The sequence below is a fragment of the Bos mutus genome, chromosome 2 (genome assembly GCF_027580195.1).
Source record: "Bos mutus isolate GX-2022 chromosome 2, NWIPB_WYAK_1.1, whole genome shotgun sequence".
Taxonomy (NCBI): Eukaryota; Metazoa; Chordata; class Mammalia; order Artiodactyla; family Bovidae; genus Bos; species Bos mutus.
Genome location: NC_091618.1, coordinates 97447809 through 97473399, shown reverse-complemented (window position 1 = coordinate 97473399; position 25591 = coordinate 97447809). Strand labels below are relative to the sequence as shown.

Genomic DNA, 25591 nt, shown 5'->3' with positions numbered 1-25591 from the left:
CCCTACTGCATAGAGAACTCCTTCACTTCCTCAAAGAATTCCCCTCTCTTACAACCCATGTGATGTCAGCCACTCTCATGCTAAGCTCACTTTGCACACTGTGCTCCTTCAAACCTTTATCATGTTCCTGTGGCTCAGATGGTAAAGAATCTGCCAGCAATGCAGGAGACCCAGGTTCAATCCTGAGTCAGGAAGATCCCCTGGAGAAGGTAATGGCAACCCATTCCCGTATTCTTGCCTGGAGAACTCCATGGATAGAGGAGCCTGGTGGGCTACAGTCCATGGGGTCGCAAAGAGTCGGACATGACTAGTTGTATTTGACAACGGAGTGTGTGTGTTTCATTGTTTAACAGCAGTCTGTCCCCATTGGATTGAAGAGTTCAGGCACTGCTTCAGCTTTTGCATTGTTACATCCTTCCAGCACCTCGCACAGCGTTTGACACATTGTACACATCAATGAGAGCTGTGGACTTGATGAATATGAATGAATAATCATCCCCAGGGTGCTGTCCTGGCTCAGGGTACCCCTTCTTTCTTAGTTCTATGGGAATCAAGAATCTGAAAAAGACTGAGGTCCAAGGAAGTGTAATTTGGCCACCAGCAAGCAAATCAGGATGAAAATGTCCAATTCTGACAGATGTACCCCATGCACGTGCTGAAAGGAAAACAGAAACAGCCCGCCTCAGAGAGATGGTAAACATTTTGTTCCCTGGCCAGTGCCCTCCTCTTCAATACACTCCCAAGCTGACCTTTAGAAGGACTTTTGTCTAGTGGGAGGTCTCTTTTAACCTCCAGTGAATAAGGGTGTGAAGTGGTGTTTGCTTTTTTCCCTTTGTTCTCTGGCTGAGAAAAGTCTGGAGGCGGTTGAGTGAGGCTTAGTAATACAATTGCCTTCCCTTTCAAATGCTAAAAAGGGGTTTTGCTCCTGATTTGGTATAATCTGAGTCTTGTAGAGGTCTGGAAGAGATCCACTCCCCTTTCTTTTGGCATCTTATTTCCTGTAGGCTAGGGCCAACTTCGCAATTAATAGGGAAACCAAAGCTGTAAAAATATAGTCAACCTTGCCCTCCAAGCATCTCTGTGTGGTGAGCCAGCACAGGAGAGTTAATCACTACATTGACAGAGAAGGCCTCCAGGAGAAATGCAGGATGTCTATAGTCCCGCTGTCCTGGATCTGGCTGCAGATCCTGGCATCCGAGGCATTCTCTTCTCTCCAGAGAGAGCTGGAGTCAGAGGCTGACTTACCTAAGTTGGCTGTTATCACAGACTTTTGATTCCCATACAGATGTGGACCCAGGGCTTGGGGGAGCCCAGTGTTTGTACAATTTGGAGGGCTCTCTTTAAGAAAGAGAACACAAACCATGAATACAGTCAGATTTGAGACTTTGAAAAGAACAACTGAGGGTCATCATTGGCTTCATGATACTGTTACCCAAAAACAGAGTTTGCCTCTTGCTGGGTATCCAGCCAAAGATCAGGAGAAGGAAAGATTTATTACTTGCAGGAAGTAAGGCGATCACTGGGGCCCTTTCCCAGAGCAGCAAAATTGCAGTCTCCCTGTATTGCAAAATTGGAGAAGTTTTAGGCTAAAAGTACATGCATATCCATGAAGGGGGCTTGGGCAGTGTATGCATACTGATAAAGGGGCTTGAGCAGAGGAGAATTCAGCATAGAACTGGGGAAAAGATTGACAGGGATTAGTTGACTGAAGTCTCAAGGGTCAGAAAATGTCACCATCATCGATGAGTCTGTGGTCTCTGCATGTAGTTATAGTCCTCCACTTGGGTGGGACCCTTAGTTCCTGCAGAACTCAAAACTATGTATCAGATTGTGATGTATATCTCTTAAGGAGGAATTGGGACTCTTTTTGTTGTTGTTGTTCAGCTGCTCAGGCTTGTCCAGCTCTTTGCAACCCCATGGACTGCAGCACGCCAGGCTTTCCTGTCCTTCACTCTCTCCCAAAGCTTGTTCAAACTCATGTCCATTCAGTCACTGATGCCATTCAACCATCTTGTCTTCTGTCGTCCCCTTTCCCTCCTGCCTTCAACCTTTCCCAGCATCAGAGTCTTTTTCAATGAGTTGGCTTTTCGCATCAGGTGGCCAAAGTATTGAAGCTTCAGCTTCAGCATCAGTTCTTCCAATGAATATTCAGGGTTGATTTCTTTTAGGATTGACTGGTTGGATCTCCTTGCATTTCAAGGGACTCTGAAGAGTCTTTTCCAACACCACAGTTTGAAAGCATCAATTCTTCAGCACTCAGCCTACTTCATGGTCAACTCTCACATCTGTACATGACTACTGAAAAAAATCATAGTTTTGACTAGATGGACATTTGTTGTCAATGTGATATCTCTGCTTTTTAATATTCTAGCTACATCACAGACTGGCTTAGGCCAAAATTGGCTTCTCTAATATCAAGAAAACTGCCTGGTTCTTTTTCTCTGAGGACCCTCTACCCTGTCTGCTTACAGTATCTTTGCCTCTGCCCCCGTAAAGTGTACTAGAAAAGCAGAGGCTTGGAAGCCCTTGGACAAGTTTTTCCCTCCCTAGAGCCTTAATTGTGTAATCTGTAAAATGGGGCCCTCTATCTACAAAACTGATGTGTGAGAAAGATGCGAGAGAGAAAAGAAAATACCTTGTGTTTGGTAGGAGGCATTAATTAAAATGCCATTTTGAAGACCTCCTCTCTGGGATGTTATAGATTCATTATGAGCTAGCTTCTCTTCTTTTTGTGTCTCTTTTCGCTTTATTGAAGTTTTTCTCAGGTTTCATTCTAATCCACTTGGAATATATATTATTATGAACACTTTGAAACTTAGCAAAAGTTCCTGAACCAGGTAGCTGAAGTCAGTACATTTTTTTTTTTTTGAGATTTCAAGGATTTCTAACAACTTTAATTTGTTTTACTTTTTAAAGAGCCAGTCCAATTTGTTGTTGCTATTGTTTTCCTTGGGGACTTGATAAATTTGATGTGTTGTTTAATTTTTTTGCTGCTGTGGAAAGGTCATCCAAAAGTCAGTCTGGTATGTGGTGTGTGGTGTGGTATGCATGTGTGTGTGTGTGTGTGTGTGTGTGTGTGTGTGTGTGGTGTCCTGGCTGAGAATCATGTTGTTCATCATCCCTAATGTCTGCCATCCCTCACCAGGTCTATGTTTATAATCCTGAAGGCATCTGAGTTTATCACAAATCAAAATCAGCTAGTAAACCTGCAGAGGAATGGGAAAGGATGAAGGCAAATAAAAGGATGATTAAGTGAAGTCATAGGTCACAAGTAGGTCAATAGTACTTGGGAGTCCCTGGCCTCATACCTTGTTCAACCCCCAGCCTTGCTATTACCAGTTTTTAACCTATAGCCATATTCAACTGAACTTTTAAAATCTCACTTTGCTTTTCTATAAAACTGAGATATTATAACTTTTCTTAGAGGGTCACTGTGAGGATTAAATGAGAAAATCCTCTCAGTGTGCAAAGAAGAGTAACTAGAATAGGGTAAACCCTCAATAAATGGTGGTTATCATTAGCAGCATCCTGTATAGTCTGTATTGTGCATGACATACATCACCTCATGTTCACAACACTGCCCAAGATGGGGAAATGCAGTCTAGACCAGAATTTAGTTGTTTTAACGAGTCTCCATGTACTGCTCTTTACCGAATCAAAGATCCGTGGGTTTGTAAGATGAATGCCTATTTTCAGGTATTAAAATGTGGGGGAAAATATGTTTCTCAGAAATGAAATATAGAAGTGCTCTTTCCATTACACTACTTCTTGTATCTTTCCTCTCAAATTTCTCATTAGAGCTGTTAAAAGATAAACTGAAATGTATTAAAAATTTTAGGAGTTCATTTGAGAAAAAATGGGTTTGGATCTGGCAACATTCAATTGAGCAGATAGAAAGGAGCTCCAAGGAGCTATACCAAAAAGACTGTTATTATATGCAGAAAGGAGCAGCCCTTTTTTGTTAGGCAAAAGAGAGAGTTGGTTGTTACAAGGTTATTTTCTTTAGGGCATGGTGGGGATCTATCAAACAGATTACCTAACTAGTGATGATCAGGAGATTCCTGACTGACTGGTTTAAGATTCCATTTCTGAGAGAGCAGAAACAATAATTAACTCTCAATTAAAAGACACTTACTCCTTGGAAGAAAAGTAATGACCAATCTAGATAGCATATTGAAAAGCAGAGACATTACTTTACCAACAAAGGTCCGTCTAGTCAAGGCTATGGTTTTTCCTGTGGTCGTGTATGGATGTGAGAGTTGGACTGTGAAGAAGGCTGATTGCCAAAGAATTGATGCTTTTGAACTGTGGTGTTGGAGAAGACTCTTGAGAGTCGCTTGGACTGACTGCAAGGAGATCCAACCAGTCCATTCTGAAGGAGATCAGCCCTGGGATTTCTTTGGAAGGAATGATGCTAAAGCTGAAACTCCAGTACTTTGGCCACCTCATGCGAAGAGTTGACTCATTGGAAAAGACTCTGATGCTGGGAGGGATTGGGGGCAGGAGGAGAAGGGGACGACAGAGGATGAGATGGCTGGATGGCATCACTGACTCGATGGACATGAGTCTGAGTGAATTCTGGGAGTTGGTGATGGACAGGGAGCCCTGGCGTGCTGCAATTCATGGGGTCGCAAAGAGTCGGACATGACTGAGCGACCGAACTGAACTGAACTGAACTGATGGTGATATGGGGCTTATCCTAAGTGACTCTGTTTGGGGCCTGTTGTCTTTTTTTTTTTTTTTTAATAACACATTGTTCAATAGTAGATGTGCCCATTTTCAGCATAATTTATTAGCTGGATTACATACAGCGATATCAGTGTTACATATAGGGACATCAGTGTAGGGTTCTGTAGAATTTTCACTGTACCCTCCATTGTCATCACTTTCAACCTGTAACCCAAATACTTAGCCAATCAAGCTGACAAGGCCACATTTTCCCATCTCAAGAAAACTACTAGGCAGCCATGTGGTGATGTTCAGAAGTATCCTAATTCAAGCTGTAAGCTGATAAACTCTGTAGAACACTTTGGCTGAGGCTGGGGAGACCTGGATATGCAAAACCCACTGTGGGAAACCACGTGATATAGGAAATAAACATGTTGTTTGGGATGGATGACCCAAGTCCACCTGTAAATTCTTCAGCACAGTAGCTTTGAGACTTTAGATAAATGATATTGTCTATAAAATGACACCAATAACCCCACCCTGCCGACTTCCGAACATCGGAGTGAAGATCCAGGAGATAATGCATGTGAAATATAATGTGTGTGGATGTGCTGTACAAATAAAATGTTTATTAATGTAATTGTTCATTGCTATGCGTGTGTGCTAAGTCACGTCAGTCCTGCCCAACTCTTTGAGACTCTATGGACTGTGGCCTGCCAGGCTCTTCTGTCCATGGGCTTCTCCAGGCAAGAATACTGGAGTGGGTTGCCATGCCCTCCTTCAGGAGATCGTCCCAACCCAGGGATGAAACCCCCATCTCTTAGGTTTCCTGCATTGGCAGGCAGGTTTTTTTTTTTTTTACCACTAGCGCTACCTGTTCATTGCTATAGCATGTTATTTTTAGGGGAAATTAGATGGTGGGGATGGGACATGTTACATATAGAAAAGGTACATGCATATATGATTGTGTGTGTATTCTGAAAAGCCTAAAAGGGTATATGCCACACTGTTTATTGTGATGGGCTTTTCTCTTTTTTGGGCCATGCCTTGCAGCTTGTGGGATTTTAGTTCCCCAACCAGGGATGGAACCTGGGCCCTCAGTAGTGAAAGCACAGAGTCCTAACCACTAGATACCCAGGGAATCTCACTAGGGTGTTGTCATATTTACTTCTATATGGATTGCTTGAGTTATTTTGACAACAAGCATGTATTTTTATAATATTTTTATTTCGAGAAATTCCTCAAAAGCAACAAAGATCCCCTGTGCTAAACAGAAGTTCTTTCAAAACCTGTGATTTGGACAAATTGAATCCATTTTAACACATCTTATTCTAGACCTCCACCTTACCCCCAATATGCTATCAGATTATGTGAAAAGCAGCCCCTACTCTCCCACTTCGCTTTAAATTCTACAGCCTAATATTTGGTGGTTGTTGGTTTTATTTGGATATCCTCATGTAATATTGGAATACTAAGTTTCATACCACTGAGTATCAAGATTTGTAATTAAAAGGGATCCAATTTGAGCAGAGAACCAGCAGTTTCCATAAATCAGAAGCACAACATCTCAGAAATTAAGTTTCCTATGGGATTTGGTGCTTTCACTGCTGTGGCCTGGGTTCAATCCCTGGCTGGGGAACTAGGACCCCACAAGCCATGCAGCATGGTTAAACAAAAAGTTTCCCATAAAAGGTTAAAAACAAACAAACAAAAAGCTTGCCTTTTAGGAAATGTAAAATATGTAATATTTCCTCAGTAGCCAGTCTTTGGCTCTCTTGCTAGTTGAATATCTTCCTCTCATTTTAGAAATTGGTAATATGTTTGTAGCTCTGTCTTCAACCTTCTATCTGACAGACTTTTCTCTGGAGATCTTTTCCATTCCTTGATTCCCCATGCATCTAGTACTATCTCTTTGCATATAAACCCCAAATGTTTTTCTCTAGCCCAACCACCCTTTTTTATTTCTGTAATTATTTCTGTAATTATCAGCTCAATTTGGATTCATTGCTGGTATCTCAACTCTAGAACAAACTCAAAGCCCAAGTAATCTTTTTTTTTTTCCTCTCTATAATTCTCCCCAGTCAGCCAGGGCTGACCAAGACCGTCATTTTATCTTGAACTTCTCCCTTCTCTGTGCCTGCTTCCCCACAATGCTTTGCTTGGATTTTTATAGCATCCTTTGCTTCTTCCCATGTCTACTCCCACCTCCTGGTTCAGGCTCTTGCGTTCACAAAAAGCAGCGAGAGTGAAGAGAGACAAGCAATGGGTGGTCAGGAAGCCCTCACAATGGGACTGGCATGTGACTCAGAACTGTGAAAGATACTATCCTTGAGTGGAAAAAGTTATTCCAAAATAATGGAACAGCATCAGTAGAGGCACCCCAGGCATAGAAATGCCTGGCATCATTAAAGAAAGGCAAGGAGGTGGAGCTTTCACCTTGGGTATGTATAGATCTTCTCAGGGATCAGGTTGGACAGGTATGTTCATTCCTGGAAGACTCTGAATTTCAATCTGTAAATAGTGGAAAAATACAGACCTATGTGGCACGAAAACCTATTATAAAACTGTGTGATAGTTAAGGGAATAAATCACGCAAGCTTTGATTATGACAATAGGAATTGATGCACAGCATATTGATCTCTCAGAAGCAATGAGTGACTAGTTGATCATGGGAGCAGAAAGGGTGGGAGGTTAAAGCACCAGAAATGACTGAGTTTAAGTAGCCTGGGTGTTTAAAAGCATGACTAACATTGAAGAGAAATGTAAATTCAGCTTTGTGCTTGTGAATGACAGTCGAGCTCAGTTTTAGGCATGTAGAATGTGATGTGTCAGTGGGATATACAGGTGGAGGTGTCTAAAACACCCTATTACCTCTGTGAGGAGGATCACCTAGGAAATCTATTCCTAGCTCCCTGCTGGATATATGACTTTTGTTTATATGTTCCATCAGCACAAAGACAAGCTGTCTAGCATTGATTCCCTTACCACAGGCCACCTTCAGCTTCCACTGCCCCATGTTGGTTAATGATATTTTCATTTCCCAGATCCCCTTGTCTACCACCTATGGGTTGTTTTCAATTCCTTGCTCCTTTGATGCTTGTACTTATTTAGGCACCAAATCATATTGATTTTTCCTTTACAGTGTCTCTTATGTCTATACGTCTCTGCCTCTTCTAACTCTTCCGATTGCCTAACTGCCTGGTCCTTATTTTTTATAGCATAATAACCATCTTTTGATGAGACGCTTGCCTCCAGAATGTCTCCTAACAACCCATTCTGTCTACCACAATAAGATTACTCTTCCCAAAACCCTAAATTGATCTTGTCACTCCCTTTCTCACAAACTTTGATTGACTTTCTGTCATCAACAAGAGAAAGTTCAAATTCCTTAATATTATAAAATTCATAATATGTCTACTCTAGCATTTTCTCTAGCCAAACTGATCTATTTGCCATCTGGGAACCTATTTTTCTCTCTCCCAGCCTTACTTTATTGCTTGCAATTTTATTGGAGTACATGTAGAGTGAAAGATAAATTTATAGAAATACCTTGAAATGTACGAAGAGAGAGGCTTTGTGTTCTGGCAGTCTCAGATGGGGCTCCACTGAATACTCCCAGCTACTCCTGGCATGCTGGTGGGCTCCAATAACAGACCTAAAGTCTAGCGAAGGGAAAGAATAGAGAAAAGGAAATGAGAAAAGAAGGGAAGAAAGGGGAGATACAGGAAAGGTGTAGGAGTTAGCCAGGAATCATACAAATATCAGAGTACTAAATAAGAGTCTTCATAAACTTTACAGTGATTACCCTCTTGCCTCTGAGTTTCTCAAGGCCAGAAACCAGATCTGATTGTCTTTGTCTCTCAGCACCCAGCACAGACTGACACACGGAGGCTGCTTCATCAAGAATTCTTACATGAATTGTCAACAATTCTTGTCTTCTTCATTGAAAAGTTCTCGGTTCCTATCCCCTCAGGTTTTATTTTGCAATTGTAAGGATTTCTGTTGCTTCCCGTATACCTTTTCCAAGATGTCCAGAACACTGACGAAGAAAAAGGGGAAAACAACAGCACTTGAAAAGAGTTTTTAAAATATGGCATGTAATAGGAAAAATTATTTACCCCCACCTAGGCCTATTTTTTCATACATTTCCAGAATCATACTCAACTTTCTGTCTCATTTCCAGCAGCTTGTGAGCAACTTTAACCGTTAACTCTTTCCAGCAACAATCATTCGTTGTTAAGTCATGCCCTTGTTATGCGAGTATATAATGTTTTCCCTCTTAATAAGCATATTACTCTGTGCTAGTTGCTAATGAAGTTCATTCTCTCTGCCTCCACCTCTTCTCCATCTTGCCAGGCCATTTGGAATTCTAATCCTGTCCTGGATGCCCGCCTTCCTAACTGACGATGGGTGTCATCTGCTAACAGCATGTATCATCTGTCAGCTCTAGGAGCTTATTTTCTGTTCTATCCATGTAAATCATTGATGAAGTATTAAAGAATCAGTCCCAGAATAGAGTCCTGTGGGATATGATTTCTGATCTCCCCAAGTTTGACATGAGTGTTGTTGATAACGCACTCATAAGACTACCTACCACAGAGCCACACTTCCCTCAATGTGTTGATTGAATGCAGTCTTGGGGAAGATAATTAAAAGTCTTTCTGGAGCAAAGAGCTATGGAGAAGTTTAGGGAGAAACTTAATAATGATTGCCCCAATTTTCTGCTTGGTACTTTACATCTACTGATTTACTCGGTCCTTTCACAATTCTGTAAGGCAGTGTAGCATAATGGTTAACACCCTGGATTCTGAGGTTGAACTGCCTGACATTGAAATTGCACTCCATACTTTCTAGCTGTCTGCCTGGGCAAGATATTGAAATTTTCTGTACTTTAATTTTATCATCTGAAAAATAAGAAGAATAGAATTCACCTCAGAGGATTGATTTGAAGATTCCATTGCACATAAAGCACTTAAACAGTGCCTGACACATAGGGAATCTTCTACAAATCTTATCTGTTATTATTATCCCAAATTAAAATTGAATAAACTGAGTTGGTATGCAACAGAGCCAAAATTTGAGTCCCTGGGTTGTCTGACTCCAATTCTTAAGCTGTTTCTACTTTAATGTACAAACTTTTAAATTTATATCCCACATATTTCCAAAAGAGACTTCAGATGAAAATGACCATAGCAATCAGAAATGCATTAGATTTTATGCCAAAACCTGATAATTTAAGTCAATTTTTTTCGTAGGGAGGTGTTTATATTTGATAGAAATCTTTTTAAAAGATAAGTTATTTTATAAGAGAAAAAAATTAACCTGTTTAAAATTAAAATTATAAGATATTAGATTTAAAAAATTATAGACATTATATATTTCAAACTACTAGTTAATAAGAGACTCTTTGGGAGTTCTTTTTGTTTTACTTTTCCCCCTAATAACATAAGTGGTAAATGCTTGAAGTAGAAAACTTGGAAAACTGAGAACCCCAGGAAAGGAAAATCACCCATAATTCAAACACTCATAGTAATTACTTTTAATGTTTTCTTGTATGCACTCTTTAGAGTTATTTTTCTATACAGAAATTTTCTTTACAAAATGGAATCACAATATATATGTTATTTTGTGTAGACTGTTTTTAACTTAGTGATAGATTATAAGCATTTTTAATATCATTATTTTATTGCTATGTAAAATCTGTAAAAAACAAATGGTGTGAGAGTACCTTAAATAATCTAACTAATCCCCTATTGTTGGGCATGTAGGTTGATCCTATTTTCTTTCCTATGATTATAAATAAAACTGTCATGAAGAATCTTGTATTATGTTGTTGCATAATTCTCTCGTTATGCACAAATCCTTTTTATCCTTAACAGATGGTTAGCCAGCCTCTGTTTGATCACTTCCAGTAACAGGGAGCTCACTTCTTTGCCAGACAGTTCATTCCATTTATGGACAACTCTAATTGTTAGAAAGTTCTTTATTTTTAACTAAAATCTGTTCTCCTTAACTTACTCTCATTGATTCTAGTTTTGTGGTCTGGAATTACCCAAAGCAATCTTTCCTTTTTGTACTTGGCAGCCCATCAAATACACAAAGAAGACCATAATGAAACTCCCTAAGTATTCTCTTCCTGAAGATAAATATCTATGCTTATAAGTCTTATGATAAAAAAGGATAAGGCATTGGTAGCAGTAGGGGGTTCCTCATATAGGATATAAATTTGGTAACATCATATTCCCTTTTTGCTTTGGCCTCCTGGAAGCTCAGAGTCTTATTGGTTGCCTCATCTTTATAACTTTATCACCTCCATGTATATGCACTCTCTGCCCTTAGGTCTAATCATTGTATTTTGCCTGTATTTTTTCCTATTATTTTTTTCTTAAAAATTTTTCTTTTACAGAAACATATCTCTGTAAGCTCTATATCTCTGTAAGCTCTATATCTCTATGGTTCTAGGTGCATCATAATCAAATATGTTTCTCTATTTTCTTTAGCCATTCTTTGCATGAAATTAGTTAAGCATTTTTGTTCCGTATCACCTTTTAGCATATATTCAATCTTTTACTCCCAGTAGCTACCAGAATCAGAGAAGGCAATGGCACCCCACTCCAGTACTCTTGCCTGGAAAATCCCATGGACGGAGGAGCCTGGTAGGCTGCAGTCCATGGGGTCGCTAAGAGTCGGGCATGACTGAGTGACTTCACTTTCACTTTTCACTTTCATGCATTGGAGAAGGAAATGGCAACCCACTCCAGTGTTCTTGCCTGGAGAATCCCAGGGACAGGGGAGCCTGGTGGGCTGCCGTCTATGGGGTCACACAGAGTCAAACACGACTGAAGCGACTTAGCACCAGCAGCAGCAGCAGCTACCAGAATAATGAAATAGTTTTAATTCCCTACCCCTTTTCTATGGTGGAAAACTTAATGTGATGGGGAGATAGAAAACATAATCTCAGTCCTACTGAATCATTAACATCTGCTGTGCTAAGTCGCTTCAGGTGTGTCCGACTCTGCAACTCTGGACCATAACCCACCAGGCTCCTCTGTCCATGGGATTCTCCAAGCAAGAATATTAGAGTGGGTTCATGCCCTTTGAACCCATGTCTTTTATGTTTCCTGCATTGAAAAGCAGGTTCTTTACCACTAGCACACCTGGGAAGCCCTAAGCATTAATAGTTTCTATCAAACTGACAATATCTCCTCTGTCAGCCAGCAGCACCGTTTTCTGTTCTTGAAATAAATTAGAGTGCATATCTAAGCCTTTGGATCAATGATTAATACACATGTGAAATGGCAGAGTTTACAAACCCTTCTGTACCCAAGAAGAGGATGGATAATCCTCAATTGCAACACCTCTGAAAGAATGGTAACATTGTCCTTTTACCCTGAGGGAACAGACGTGAGACTTGAACCCAGGTCCTCTAGCTCTAAATCTGTGAGCCCGACTCTGCCCCTCAAGTACACTGACTTCAGAAGAGCTCTGGCCTGGCCTGGGCCACAAGGATTCCACTGCTGTTGGATGGGAGGCAGGCGACTCTGCATGTTTCCCCTTTCATTCGGAATCCGGCTCTGATTATCCTCTTCCCACAGAGAGAAGCGTGGTGGCTGCCAGTTGCATATGGCTTGACGAAGATAGGAGAGGACATAAAGGCGCCCCCCTCCTCCCTGTGCTCCCGGATGAGAATCAAGCAGATTGTTTCCTATTTGGAGGAAGTGCATGTGAGAAACCTAAGGCAGCAGGCAAACCTCAGATGAGTGAGAATAAAAACTACTCCCCCGACCCCCTTGCGTGGTTTTGCCTGGAGGAGCCAGGTATGAAGGCACCAGGGCTGTCTGTGGGCCAGAGAGCTGGGGTGCTTCTGCCCCAGGAACTTCCTTCCTGAATGTCCTCTCCTAAAGAGAGGCTGTGATTGCCTTCAGCCTCCCTGGAAGACCTCCGCGGCTGGCAGGCTGGCCTGGTGCAGCAGCTCAGAGTTGAAACCCTCTTAAAAATAGCTCTGTTCCCTTCTGGGTTTAGCAACTCACACTTGAAAAGCTCTTTATTCTTATAATGAATAGAGAACAGGGACTTTTCATTGAAAAAGAAGAGCTATAGCACAAAATAAATGCAGGCTGAGGGTAGTTATTCGTTTGAAGCGGTGGACAGAGAGGACCTCAGCACTCAGTTTTCACAGGTATCAGCCCTTTCCTTGGATTATTCCTGAAATAGAGGCGTGGAGAGGCTTTTGAGCGGCTCTTGCTGTCAAAAGCACATGTGTGGTGGGCAGTGTTTCGAGTGGCAGCACTACTAGAGACCAGCTGAGCAGCCTGAAGTTCAAATTTCAATCTAATTAGTTGACGGAAGAAGCTAAAGACCTGAAAGAAAGGTTTAACTCTTCGCTACCCATAAGCTACTTCTAAGGTCATGTCCATACCCTTGAAGGACCGAGAGGGGCTGAAAATAAAAGGATGGGTGTGGGGCTTCAGGAAGCTGACACCTACTTTGGTGGAAAGAATTGCTTTTAGGTGTATGATGGGGAATCTTGTCACTCAGAGAGGTCAGATTCCTCAATTATGTCTTTTCCGGAAAGAAAAAGGAATTCGGGTAGAGAAATGAGGTAAAACTTAGTCTATGTTGTCAAATCTTGTTTCCAAGTAATGCATTTTCTTTAAGTCAAATGAAATGCAATTTTCAGGATCCCATTGAGCCAGTGAGAAATTCAATCTCAGCCATTATTTGTATCTCCTCCCCTACTTCAGTTATAAGCATCTGGGAGGCATATGTGTTGCATGAGAAAGAAGGGTGAGACATCTGAATCAGGCAGTGTAATTAAAACTAGTCATTAGACAAAAGATGTCAAATTACAGTGTCTTAAGATAAGTTTGCTTCTTACCCAGTCTAAGGTGGCCAGGTGTTCTTTGGCCAGAGAGCTGTTTTTGGCAGCTCTCCTTAGGTGGTAACTCAGGGATCCGGGCTCCTTCCAGCATCGGCTCTTCTAATCATTGTCTAGACTTTGCAGTCCTTTGCTTTCTGCTACCCAGACCAGAAAGACGTTGGAGGTGGCAATGGAGAGATCATAAGGGCCAGGCCTAAAAGTGGTGTATGTTACTTAAGCTCACATTCCATCAGCCAGATTTAGACACTTAGCTCTGGTAAGATGGGAGGGTGGGGGCAGAGCAATAGAGTGGGTCTGTATGAAATAAGGAAAGGTGAAATAGAACTGTGAGGAATAAATTTCTGTTGTTTAAGCTACCTTGTCTATGGTAGTCTGTTATAACAAGTCCAAACTAAGAAAGTAATCATTTCAAATTATGATGTTTGCTCAAAATAAGTCATACCAAATTCACTTATTTTCCCTTTTGAGTTGGAGTATTATATTGTCAGAGTAGGGGACTATGATGCTGCTGCTGCTGCTAAGTCGCTTCAGTCGTGTCCAACTCTATGCGACCCCATAGACGGCAGCCCACCAGGCTCCCCCATCCCTGGGATTCTCCAGGCAAGAACACTGGAGTGGGTTGCCATTTCCTTCTCCAATGCATGAAAGTGAAAAGTGAAAGTGAAGTCGCTCAGTCATGTCTGACTCTAGCGACCTCATGGACTGTAGCCTACCAGGCTCCTCCATCTATGGGATTTTCTAGGCAAGAGTACTGGAGTGGGATGCCATTGCCTTCTCCATAGACCTGGTTTAATTTTGATTCGTTTGAAGGCCTCAATAGCTATATACCTTGAAGGATTTGAAGTCATCAGACAATTAAATGTAGAGTGCTAAGATTTGAGCTTTGCTAATTGTCTATTAATAATAAGTTGCTCTTACCTGTATAAATTCTGAAGCAACAGAAAAGTAAATGCAAATGTCAACCCAAAAGAGAAAAAACCTCTCAGCTTTGTTTTTGCCAAAACTGATGGGAGACTATGGTTGGTAATGTGCCCACAATCTAACCCCTAATCATTCCTAATATTCCAACACTCTGTCCAGTCATGGGCTTAACTGGAGCATTGCAGGTTTCCCCCTAGGAGGCAGCTCAGGGCTTGGTGGAAGAGATTTAATGTGTCCTGAGCAGACAGACTGAGTGAAACTTCAAAGAACTCAGAAAGGATTCAGGCAGCATTTGCAGTGCCTTCCCCCAAATTCACCAAGCATGGTTAGAAGTAGATGGAGTGGGCTAAAAGTGGCAGACATTATAATCCTGACATTTCTGGAAGGGCAGAAATTCTTATTTTACCAGCCAAGTTAGGATCGCAAGGAGAGAAATAGAGTGGTTACTTCCGGCAAAAACGGATGAACCTGGAGTTGGTCTTCTCTTCTTGTTGCTGTTTCAGTCCACATTTTGCTATTGGATTCCTATGAAGATGTAGAAGGAATGTGTATCTCTTTTGAAGTTGTTTCCAAAATAGGAAGAATAGCTGACTTGACAAACGATGGGACCCAATTAAAAATTGTCTCAACTGAGTGCAACACAGGCTGGACTCTCCTAGAAACACTTGAACAGCAATAAATATCAAGACTTTTATTTAAGTTAAATTTTTTTCAAAAAAAAAAAAGAAACTCCATACACAATGCAACTGCTCAGATACAGGGTTGAGACAGACAGCCTTGACATAAATTTTTATAAAAATGTTCCAGGGGGTTTATTTCATCGGAACTTAATATGACAACTATTATGTGTCTGATAAAAATGTTAATGCAGTCTCCAGCTGCATATGTTCAATAAATGATTGCTTAAGAGTGTATTCCATGGTAGGTACAATGCTGGATCCTGGGAGCTGATGGTAGTACTGTGTCTGGAATAATCTGTCCAGTGAAAGGCACGTACTTTAAGAGCAGAATTAATTAATTAAAGTGGAGCATTGGTAGGTGGAGACTTAATTCTGTTTCTTTAGGTTTCCATGAGGCAACTTCTAACCTATGGGAATAATATTTGAGTATTTTATTGTTAAATATTTTACCTGGAAATGACAACAACACTGATGTAACTAGCTTAAACAATGAGGAAATTTAGTGTCGTTCATAACAGTGATAATAAATTCAAAGACAGTGCAAACATGTCATAACTGGAGTGAGGGAGCTATATCTTTGCTCACTTTGAACTCTTCTAGCCTGGTGGGCTGCCGTCTATGGGGTCGCACAGAGTCAGACACGGCTGAAGCGACTTAGCAGCAGCAGCAGCAGCATCGGCCTCTAGGTAGAAGCTTTTTCTTCAAACCCTCTCTTGTGGTTAGAAGATGGCTACCATCTGTCCTGGGACAAAATGCTTCCTCATTAGAAAATCTCTCTTCTAACCAGTGAATAAAAGTTCTCACCTTCAGTCTAATTAAGCTAATATGTATCCTGCACCCATCCCAACAGCAGGCTCTAGGATAATACCATGAACTGATTGGCTTAAGCTTACATTCTGAACCAATCACTTGCAAGGGGATTAGAATTACTCTGACTGGCTTGAGTAGAGAATAGAATCAGTTTCCTGAGACATTTAGGCAACATGAAAGAGAGGGGCTTTTGTGAACAACATCAGGCTCTTTTTGAAAGGAGGAGAATAGTAGAGATGAATGCCATATAGATGCTAAATCTAGTCAGAGGGGAAAGAAGGTCTTACTGGGTGGGTGAGTTTAGGGGGAAGAGAAGCTAGGTAGCTTTCCTTTCTCTTTGAGGGAAACTGGCCCTCTCCTGATGGTGGTACCTTTCTTTTTGTGGTAATAGCTATAACACTTACCCTGCACGAAATGTAGGGCTTTAAGGGTAAGCCCTGCTTCAGTCGTCCTACTTCTCTGTATCTGACTGTGTCATATGAAGTCAATTAGGTAGCGCTTCGTAGGAAGGCTAATTATGGTCAAGGTCCAGGCTCTACTTGCCACTGTATATGTACTGGAAATAAACCTGGCTATTTGATCATCATCAGTTGGATTCCTGTGTCTATTTCTAATTAATTCATAACCAGTGGGAGGCATGATTATCACCCCTAAAAACTTGCTGTCTGGAGCAAGCCAGAATCTAGAGGACTCTGGGAACTCTGTCACACAGAGGAAATGTAGAGTTCAATGTTGAAACATTCAGTTGCCATCAAATATCTAGATATATCTAGATATATCAGATATTCAGGAAGTTCAAAGGGTGTGAATTTTCACAGGCATAGCTGTGGAGAAGGCTGTTCTGCTAGTAAGGAGAACCCTGTCATTGGAAGTATTCATGCACAGGCTGGATGGCAATCTTTCAAGTGTGCTTTAAAATGGAATTCTGCACATTTGGGAAGTTGAACACAGTTGTTTCTATAACATGATCCAACTTTTAGTTCTATGTATTTCTGCTTTGTAGATATTTTAAACCTATGGTTTTCAAAGTGTGGTCCCTGGAGCAACAATAGCATCACCTCAGAGGTTGTTAAAAGTACATATTATCAGATTTCACCCTAGATGCCTGTTACGGATTGAATTATATCCCTCCGCCAAAAAGAAATGTTGAAGTCTTAACCCCCTAGTACATAATAATGTAAAATAAGGTCACTGAAGATGTAATTAGCTAAGTCGAGGTCATACTGGAGTAGGATGGGAACTTAATGCAATATGACTGGTGTCATTAGAAGAGACAGACACAAGGCATAGATACACAAGAGGAGAATGCCATGTGATGATGGAGGTGGGAAGTGAAGTTATGCACCTTCAAGCCAACCAAAGATGGCCAGCAAACCTCTGGAAGCTAGGAAGAGGCAAGGAAGGATTCTTTCCTACCCAAGGAAAGTTTCAGAGGGAGCATAGCCTTGCCAACACTGATTTCAGGCTTCTAGCCTCTAGAATTGGGAAAAAGAATATATTTCTCTAGTTTTAAACCATTTGATTTGTAGTCATTTGTTATAACTGCCCTAGGAAACTAATACACCAACTAAATCAGAAACTCTAACCTTGCTGCCCAGCAATCTGTGTTTAATCAGCCCTCCAGATGATTCTGCTGCAGACTAAAATGTGAGAATCCCTGATTTCTATTCTAGATGTAGACTGATGCCTTGCACTCGAATACACACGTGAATGAATTGGGGACTTTGTTAAAATGCAGATTCTGTTGCTGTGAACTGAGGTAGGGCCTGAGATCCTACATTTCCAATAAGCACCCAGGTGATACTATATTGCTGGTCAGCGGACCACATCTGAGGGACAAAGATCTTGAGCAGGTTTATCTAACAGAACTTTCTGTAATGATGGAGATGACCTATATCTGTACTGCCCAATAAGAAAGTCACCAGCCCTCCATAACTACTAGACCCTCAAAATGTGGCTATTCTGAGAACTGAACTTGAATATTTTTAAAAAAATATTTATTCATTTTTAATTACTTTGTTTTTGGCAGCGCTGGGTCTTCGTTGCTGTGTGGGCTTTCTCTAGTTGCAGCGAATAAGAGCTACTCTTCGCTGCGGTGTGCTGGTTTCTCATTGCAGTGGCTTCTCTTGTTGCATAGCAGACTCTAGACTTGTGGGCTTCAGTAGTTGTGGCCTGTGGACTTACTTCCTCCATAACATATGGGATCTTCCCAGACCAGGGGTCCAACTAGTGTCCCTGCATTGCAAGGCAGATTCTTAACCACTGGACCACCGGAGAAGCCTTGAACTTGAATACTTTAAGTTTAACTAACTTGAATTTCTATAGCCACATTCAACAGGGCACGTCACCATCTCCTTGTTCCTAGATTCTGCTGCCATGCTTTGCAGAGCTAACAGAGCTCCTGACTTTTACCTGCATCATCCCTAATTTAGTAGTCAGGACTGATGGTAGAGTGCACCATGCAAGACTATGTATACTTGATAGTATATATATATTAGGAGCCACTGGAGGACATAAAATAAATAGATTACAGGGTCTTTGCCCTTAAGGAACTTCCTGTTTATAACTGATTCTCATTGTATGTCTACCAGTTCCTGCCAAGCCTGAAAGTGTTAGTTCAATGTTAAAGGGGGATGGGGGGTGGAATTAAGCAATAATTAGAAGAGATGATGCTTGGCAGGGGCTTTTTTATCTCAAGGCTACCAGATTTTGTTCATGGAATTTGAGAACATGAGTGATTTGCATATGTTGCATAAATTTGCATCTTGTATTCAAGCGACCTGACTCCAAGTCTATGAAGTACAATTTAATTAATTAGTGGAACCTACTAGTGTTGTATTCAGAACAGAATTCAGGGCACCACACACTTGAAAGAGCTAGCTATTGACAACAATTCAGGAGATTTCAGACCAGGTCAGGAGACAGAGAAAAGCAGAAGTTCACAGAGGAAAGGGAAAGAGAGAGATGAGGAGCTTTGCTATCATCCCCACACCCCTGCCTTCTGCATACCTCCAGCCTTTGTGTCTTGGGTGGTTTATTTTCCACAGACTGCACTAGGTCAAGTGAAGTCCTACAAATGAATGGGATTAGAATTTTGTGCCAACTAGTGTCCATTTCCTTGTCTTTGGCATATCCACCCCCCTTTGCCTTGCTTCCTTGCCTTCAGCTAAATTCTGCATGGGTGTTAGCAGACAGTTTTGAAGAGAAAAGATAGAGTAAAAGAGAGGGTGTTAGGCCCTGGAGATAGAAAATTAAATAACACAGGATCCTTGTCACAAAGCAGCTCAGCACCACAGCAGGGGAGCTGGACCAATGAGCAGTCACTACCTTGCCATGGTGTGTCCCAGGAAGAGCAGGGCCCGAGGAGAAAGAGAGAAACTCTGCTCATGTGGAGGGGTGGGAGGAAAGTTTTCACACAGGAGGAGCTTAAAGAAAGAGAAGGACTGTGGGTGGGGTAGTAGATTCCAGGCAGAGAGAACAGCATGTGCAGAAACAGCATGGTGTGTTTAGCAAACTGTAAGTGTCACTAAATGGGGAGAGGAGGAAGGAGGTCAGGTAAGGTACAAAATCCAGATCAGCCTATAAATGCTTTATTAACTTGCTTTCAAGAGCAAGGGGGAATGGCAATAAAATAGGCACTTCGGTCCACCTCACCTAGGAATGATAACAAGCCAAAAATCAAAATAGAAATGCTAAGGCATTTCCCCCCAGTGACATTCTTCCCCTTCTAGAATCCCCTGACCTATGCTTGCTGTAAATCTACCCTTAACATTTCCTACACATGCCCCTCGCTAGAAGAACCTGAGCTTTCTTATGACCCAGGTTGACTAGAAACAAGCACTTAAACAATGTAAGGTCTGTTTGCTGCCTGTAAAAAAATATACCCCCAGCCCGCTGGGTGGCCTGCACCGGTCAGTTGTGCCTGTGTGCTCAGTCACTTCAGTCGTGTCTGACTTTGCAATCCTATGGACAGTAGCCCACCAGGCTTCACTGTCCATGGGATTCTCCAGGCAAGAATATTCAAGTGGCTTGCCGTGCTCTACTCCAAGGGATCTTCCTGACCCAGGAATTGAACCGAACTCTCCTGCATCTCCTGCATTGCAGGTGGATTCTTTGCCCACTGAGCCACCTGGGAAGCCCAGTGGTCAGTTAGGTAGAGCTAAAGGGTCATCTAGTAGCTCAGCTGGTAAAGAATCCACCTGCAATGCAGGAGACCCCAGTTCGATCCCTGAGTCAGGAAGATCCCCTGGAGAAGGGATAAGTCTACCCACTCCAATATTCTTGGGCTTCCCTTGTGGCTCAGATGGTAAAGAATCTGCCAGCAATGCGGGAGACTTGGGTTTGATCCCTGGGTTGGGAAAGTCCCCTGAAGGAGAGCATGGCAATCCACTCCAGTATTCTTGCCTTGAGAATCCCCATGGACAGAGAAGCCTGACAGGCTACAGTCCACAGAGTCAAAAACAGTCAGACATGACTGAGCGACTAAGCACAGCACAGCACAAAGGGTCATCCATAAATGATCATGACAAGCACCTGGAAGATTCCCCTCAGATCAGCTCACCTCTTTGCTGTGCTGTTTACTCCTTTTTTCTTCTGAAACCTCAGAATTAAATATGGAATCTGGGTGCAGCCCCAGAGATCCTGCAGATTCATCTGGTCTATTCAGTCCCCAAACCTGAGAACCACAGATCTTGCCATCACTGCCAAGCTGGTAGGATGGCTCAAGGATAGAGACTAAGTGTGGTGCCTCCCCTGACTTACCCAAATAACTGTACTGTATGAGAACACTGGCTTCTATATCTCAACATTTACTAAATATTTTAGAAAAACACAAAGTATAGAGCATAAAATAATGAACACTCACATACCTGTTTCTCAGCTTAAGAAATAAACATTTCAAGATCAGTTGAAGCCATTTGTATCCCTCCCGAATCACATTCCTTTCCTACCTCTCAAGAAGTATTCATTTCCTGAATGTGTTCATCACACCAAATACTTGCCTTTATAAGGTTACTGTGATATACTGTTTTAAATATTTCTAAAAATGTTACCCGGTGGTATCCTGGTAAATATTTAATAGCATTTACTAGGGAGGTTCTCCAAGGAGGAAGAAAAAAAAGACCTGACTTAAGGCATCTGCCAATTTCTATGGTGTAAACATTCCCATGATGGCCAATTTCAAGCTACCACATGATGTGAGCACACGAGGATCTGGGGAGAGATGAGCGTACTGTATGTGAGCCAGTTCCAGCATCTCACTGATTTGTTATCATGCTCTGGGTCCTCTGGTAACTTGATTTTTTAAAATAGAAATCACACAAAAGTTTAATAGCATATTATACATGGGAGAGACCCAGGAAAACTGAGTAACACACCAAAATGGCTGAAGCCCTCCCCTTAGTTACCATCTTCTGCTAAAGACTATAATATTGTGGGAGAGATTTTTCATTGGCCTGATTTGGATCACCTGCCATTCCCATGTTCAGTAATTCCAGCTAGAAGGATGGGCTGCCATGGTAGACAAGCCTGGGGCCTATGCCCTCATCTGTAATCAGAGAGTTGGTCCAGGGGAGGTTTGCATTATGTTATAATCACACAGTGATATTGTGACTGGCAAACCTGCTAACACTACTCGGAGGCTGGAAGATCATATCCACTCAAGAAGGGATCTTGATAAATGATAGAATCTCCCGTGGCTATAGAAATAGCCAACTCTATTTCTCTAGCCTTCCTCACTCTTCACTTCTGACCTGATACTGTATTTAGAGCACCTATCACCAATTGTCAAATATCTTATGTTTCCTGCTAAATTATATTCAAAGTTAGCGATTATATCTCTGCTTTCTGTGTATCCTCTGTAGCCCCTGGCAGAGAACTGAGCTTATATTAATATGAGGCATCTGATAAATATTGATTCTTAGAACCTGTGGCCTGCTATTTCAAATGGGAGATCTTTTCTATTCCTATTGATTTCAACCATAGTTTTAACTCAGAACTTTGACATTTTAATGAGATTCTGGAGATAATAACATTACCAAAAATGCATATAGTGCATTGCAATTTAGGAACCACTCTCACATTTTTTGATCCTTACAACCGGATAGAAGGCAGGTACCATCCCCATTTTATAAATGAAGAAACAGGGGCTCAGTGTGGTTAAATGTCTTGCCCAAAGTAGACCTGGCTTTTTAAGTGGCAGAAACAGATTAGCTAACTGAGCTTTGGGAGGAAAGATTTCTATCACAACCCCTGGAGAGGGCTGAGTGTTATAGGAGGTATGGTAAGGGACTCTTCTGGAAAGAGCACTCCTGGGGGCTGATCTTGAGAAGCTTTGATCGCCTCTCCATCCATGAATGGATCAGCCTATGGAAACTCCATCTATGGTTGGGCATTTGCCTCCTGGAACATGTGTTCAAAGCCTGGAACTGAAGCATCTTTGTGGCCCCGGACGTTACTGAGGAAAGATTCAGCCCACGTTTAAATGCCAGATGACAGAAGCAAGTGGCCAAGCCGTGCAGGCATTTTTGCCAAGTTGGAATGGGAGCAAGTGTGACTAAGCCAATGGGACTAGAGGTGGCAAACAATTCGTGTCTGGTTGGAACCAAGCACCATGTTGGCGATAGCACTTCAGAACAAGCAAGGGTGACCACAAACCTGTGTTCCAAGGAGCCCTGTAAAGGAATGAGCTGTACACACTTCTGTTATTTAACAGGAGTTCACCAGAGGGGCCCATCTTTTGACCTCAGCAAAAACAGAAAGGTTGTCCCTGTCACTGTCAGGCCTTCCCTGCCTGCTGCTAGCCCGGCAGAAGCTTATAAAGGCAGAACTTGGGGCCCCAGACATCTTGTTTCTGTTGCTTTTGCCAGAGAGTTGCTCCAGAGGAGGTTTGCATTGTGTTATAATCACATGGTTTGCAAAATGATAGTTAAGAGTCTGTTAGCATTTCCACCCCAAACCTCATATTTTCAGCTGCTCACAGTGACTCAAATATAAGAATTCTCTTTAGGCTGAAATTTGGCACACAGGGTCTCAGGCCCAGCTGGGGAGCAATTTCAACCTTTTTTGGGACCGGATTTCAATAACATCCATTTGGCTGTTTTTGAATAACAGCAGAAGCACAACAGAAGAGAAGTTAGCATTTTTATAGCAAAATGTTGCCATTATGTGACTGAAAAACTGGTATGGGGGGTAAAAAGGAAACCCACCCTAGCAACTCTCAATAAACCCTGGCAGGTGATTAGCCTTTAAGTGGACTAGGCATGTGTACTATTTTCTTAAATCTGTATTAAAAAACCCAACCACTAGTCTGTTGTTCAGAACTGAAGAAAGATTTTGTTTAATAACATATTGTGTTTTTGAAAAGCAAAGTTGACTCAGGAACAATGACACATACCAGTGGATATTGAATTTCTGCTACACCCACTCCTTGGTGCAACTGGGACAGTGGCAAATTGTAGGGTGCAACTGAATTCCCAAATATAAAGGGAAAGAAATGGCAAAGGAGCAGGGGACAGGGGAGAGTAAGGCAGCACTGTGACTGCAAAGATGTGAGGAACATCGCTGATGATCTAAGATCAGGGACCCCAGATCTGACCCTTCCTTCTGGCAGGAGGGAGACACCAGAACTCAGATTCTCTTCTCTACCTCTCTGCTAATGACCACTCATCAAATTACAAATGACAGATTCCAAACAAGCAAAATGATACCAAATTTGTTAATGAAATATTTCAGAAAAAATTAAAAGAAGGCATAGGGAATAATATAACATATACTCATGTAGCCACTACTCATTGCAAATATGATTCAGTTTTCTCTGTGTATTTTGGGCTTCTCTTGTGGCTCCAATGGTAAAGAATCTGCCTGCAATGTGGGAGACCCAGGTTCAATCCCTGGGTTGGGAAGTTCTCCTGGAAAAGGGAATGGCTTCCTGCTCCAGTATTCTTGCCTGGGAAATCCATGGACAAAGGAGCCTGGCAGGCTATATAGTTCATAGAGTTGCAAAGAGTCGAACACGACTAAGCGACTTTCAGTTTTTCTGTGTATTTATCAGCTGTTGTGATGACTTCCTTGTCTCTTAATATGAAGCTTTATTGTTCTTTTTATAGGAAATTATGCCTCTACTTTGCATTTCATAGAAATAATTATCTATATGATTCCTCCTCCTCTTCCTCCTATATTATTTAAGTTTATCTAAATTCTGTTTAAATTTATGCTTTTCCCCCTAGAAGTTCCTAAGTTCCATCACTGAAGAGGGTCACCTAAATCAAGGTTGGGAACTTGAGATTCAAAAGCACCTTTCTTGGTTAGAACCAAATTAAGATAATTTTCCTCAACGTCTGCCAAAATGTTGCCCCAACATACCTGAAGAACTTTGTGACTGTTCCATCACAGGGACTTATCCCAGAGTCTCTATATTCCAGCCTTTGTATGCTTTTGCCATATCAATCTTCTCTATTTAGGAAAACTGCCCGGTGGCATGGCCATAAGCACCACCCCTTCTGTAGTGGTCAGTGCCTTTGCAAATAGAAACATTGACTTACAGGTGCCTCGATTCTGCACGTGCTACCCAGGCTCTCTCCTGATCTCCTAACCATGACCTCTGGGACAGCATCTAACCAATAAATAAAGGGGTCAATTTTAAGACCTGGAGATACATTTGCCCCAAGAAATCCCAATGCAACAGGCTGTAAAAGTCACAGTAGTTCCCTCTTTAGAAGCATTTCTCACTTATTTCTAGCTCATAGATCCCCGATTCTGTTCAGGTATCAGGCAACCATAAGCATCAGGGAGGCTGGACCCTCCAGGCCAAGGGAAGAAACAGCATTACACAGCAGCTAAGAATCGAGGCTCACGATTCCTCTATTAGCAATGGCACCCCACTCCAGTACTCTTGCCTGGAAAATCCCATGGACGGAGGGGCCTGGTAGGCTGCAGTCCATGGGGTCGCTAAGAGTTGGACATGACTGAGCGACTTCACTTTCACTTTTCGCTTTTCATGAATTGGAGAAGGAAATGGCAACCCACTCCAGTGTTCTTGCCTAGAGAATCCCAGGGACAGGGGAGCCTGGTGGGCTGCTGTCTATGGGGTCACACAGAGTCGGACACGACTGAAGTGACTTAGCAGCAGCAGCAGGTGAGTCACTAAAATTTGTGTTCTCAGTTCTAGGCCTCTTGTCAGAGATTATTACAGCTGACTTGCTGGCCTTGGCAGAGTTCAAAAAAAAAAAAGATAACAAAAACAGAAAACATAAACCCTAGTAACTTGTTGATGTTGTTGAGTTCCCGAATTAACCAACCATAGGAATTTTTGTCTGCTGTATTCACTCAACCATCTCCAACACATAAAGCAATACTGGCATATAGCAGATGCTCAATATATATTGGTTGAATTGAATTGACTTGAATCTCAGACTCACCAAATTTCTGACAAGTTGTTTTATTATGTGAGATAATGAATAACCTCTTACTTCTAATTGAAAGCATCTTGATACACTGATATGGTTTGTGTAGACCAGCGGTCCCCAACCTTTTTGGCACTAGGGAACCATTTAGTGGAAGACAATTTTTCCACAGATGGGGATGGGGGATAGTTTCATGATGAGTCAAATGCATTACATTTATTTATAATTAT

The 25591-nt window shown here is 41.8% G+C and overlaps 1 long non-coding RNA gene across 1 annotated transcript in view; it reads right to left on the bottom strand.

Moving 5' to 3' along the window:
- Positions 1 to 1406: 1406 nt before the first annotated feature.
- LOC138983943 (uncharacterized) overlaps positions 1407 to 25591 on the bottom strand; it is a 47559-nt gene continuing 23374 nt past the window's right edge. Inside the window, exons 2-4 of the long non-coding RNA XR_011461315.1 lie at positions 8474 to 8707; positions 8218 to 8330; positions 1407 to 2298 (exon numbers count right to left, since the gene is read on the bottom strand). This is a non-coding gene — a long non-coding RNA (uncharacterized lncRNA). The remainder of the gene's footprint in view (positions 2299 to 8217; positions 8331 to 8473; positions 8708 to 25591) is intronic.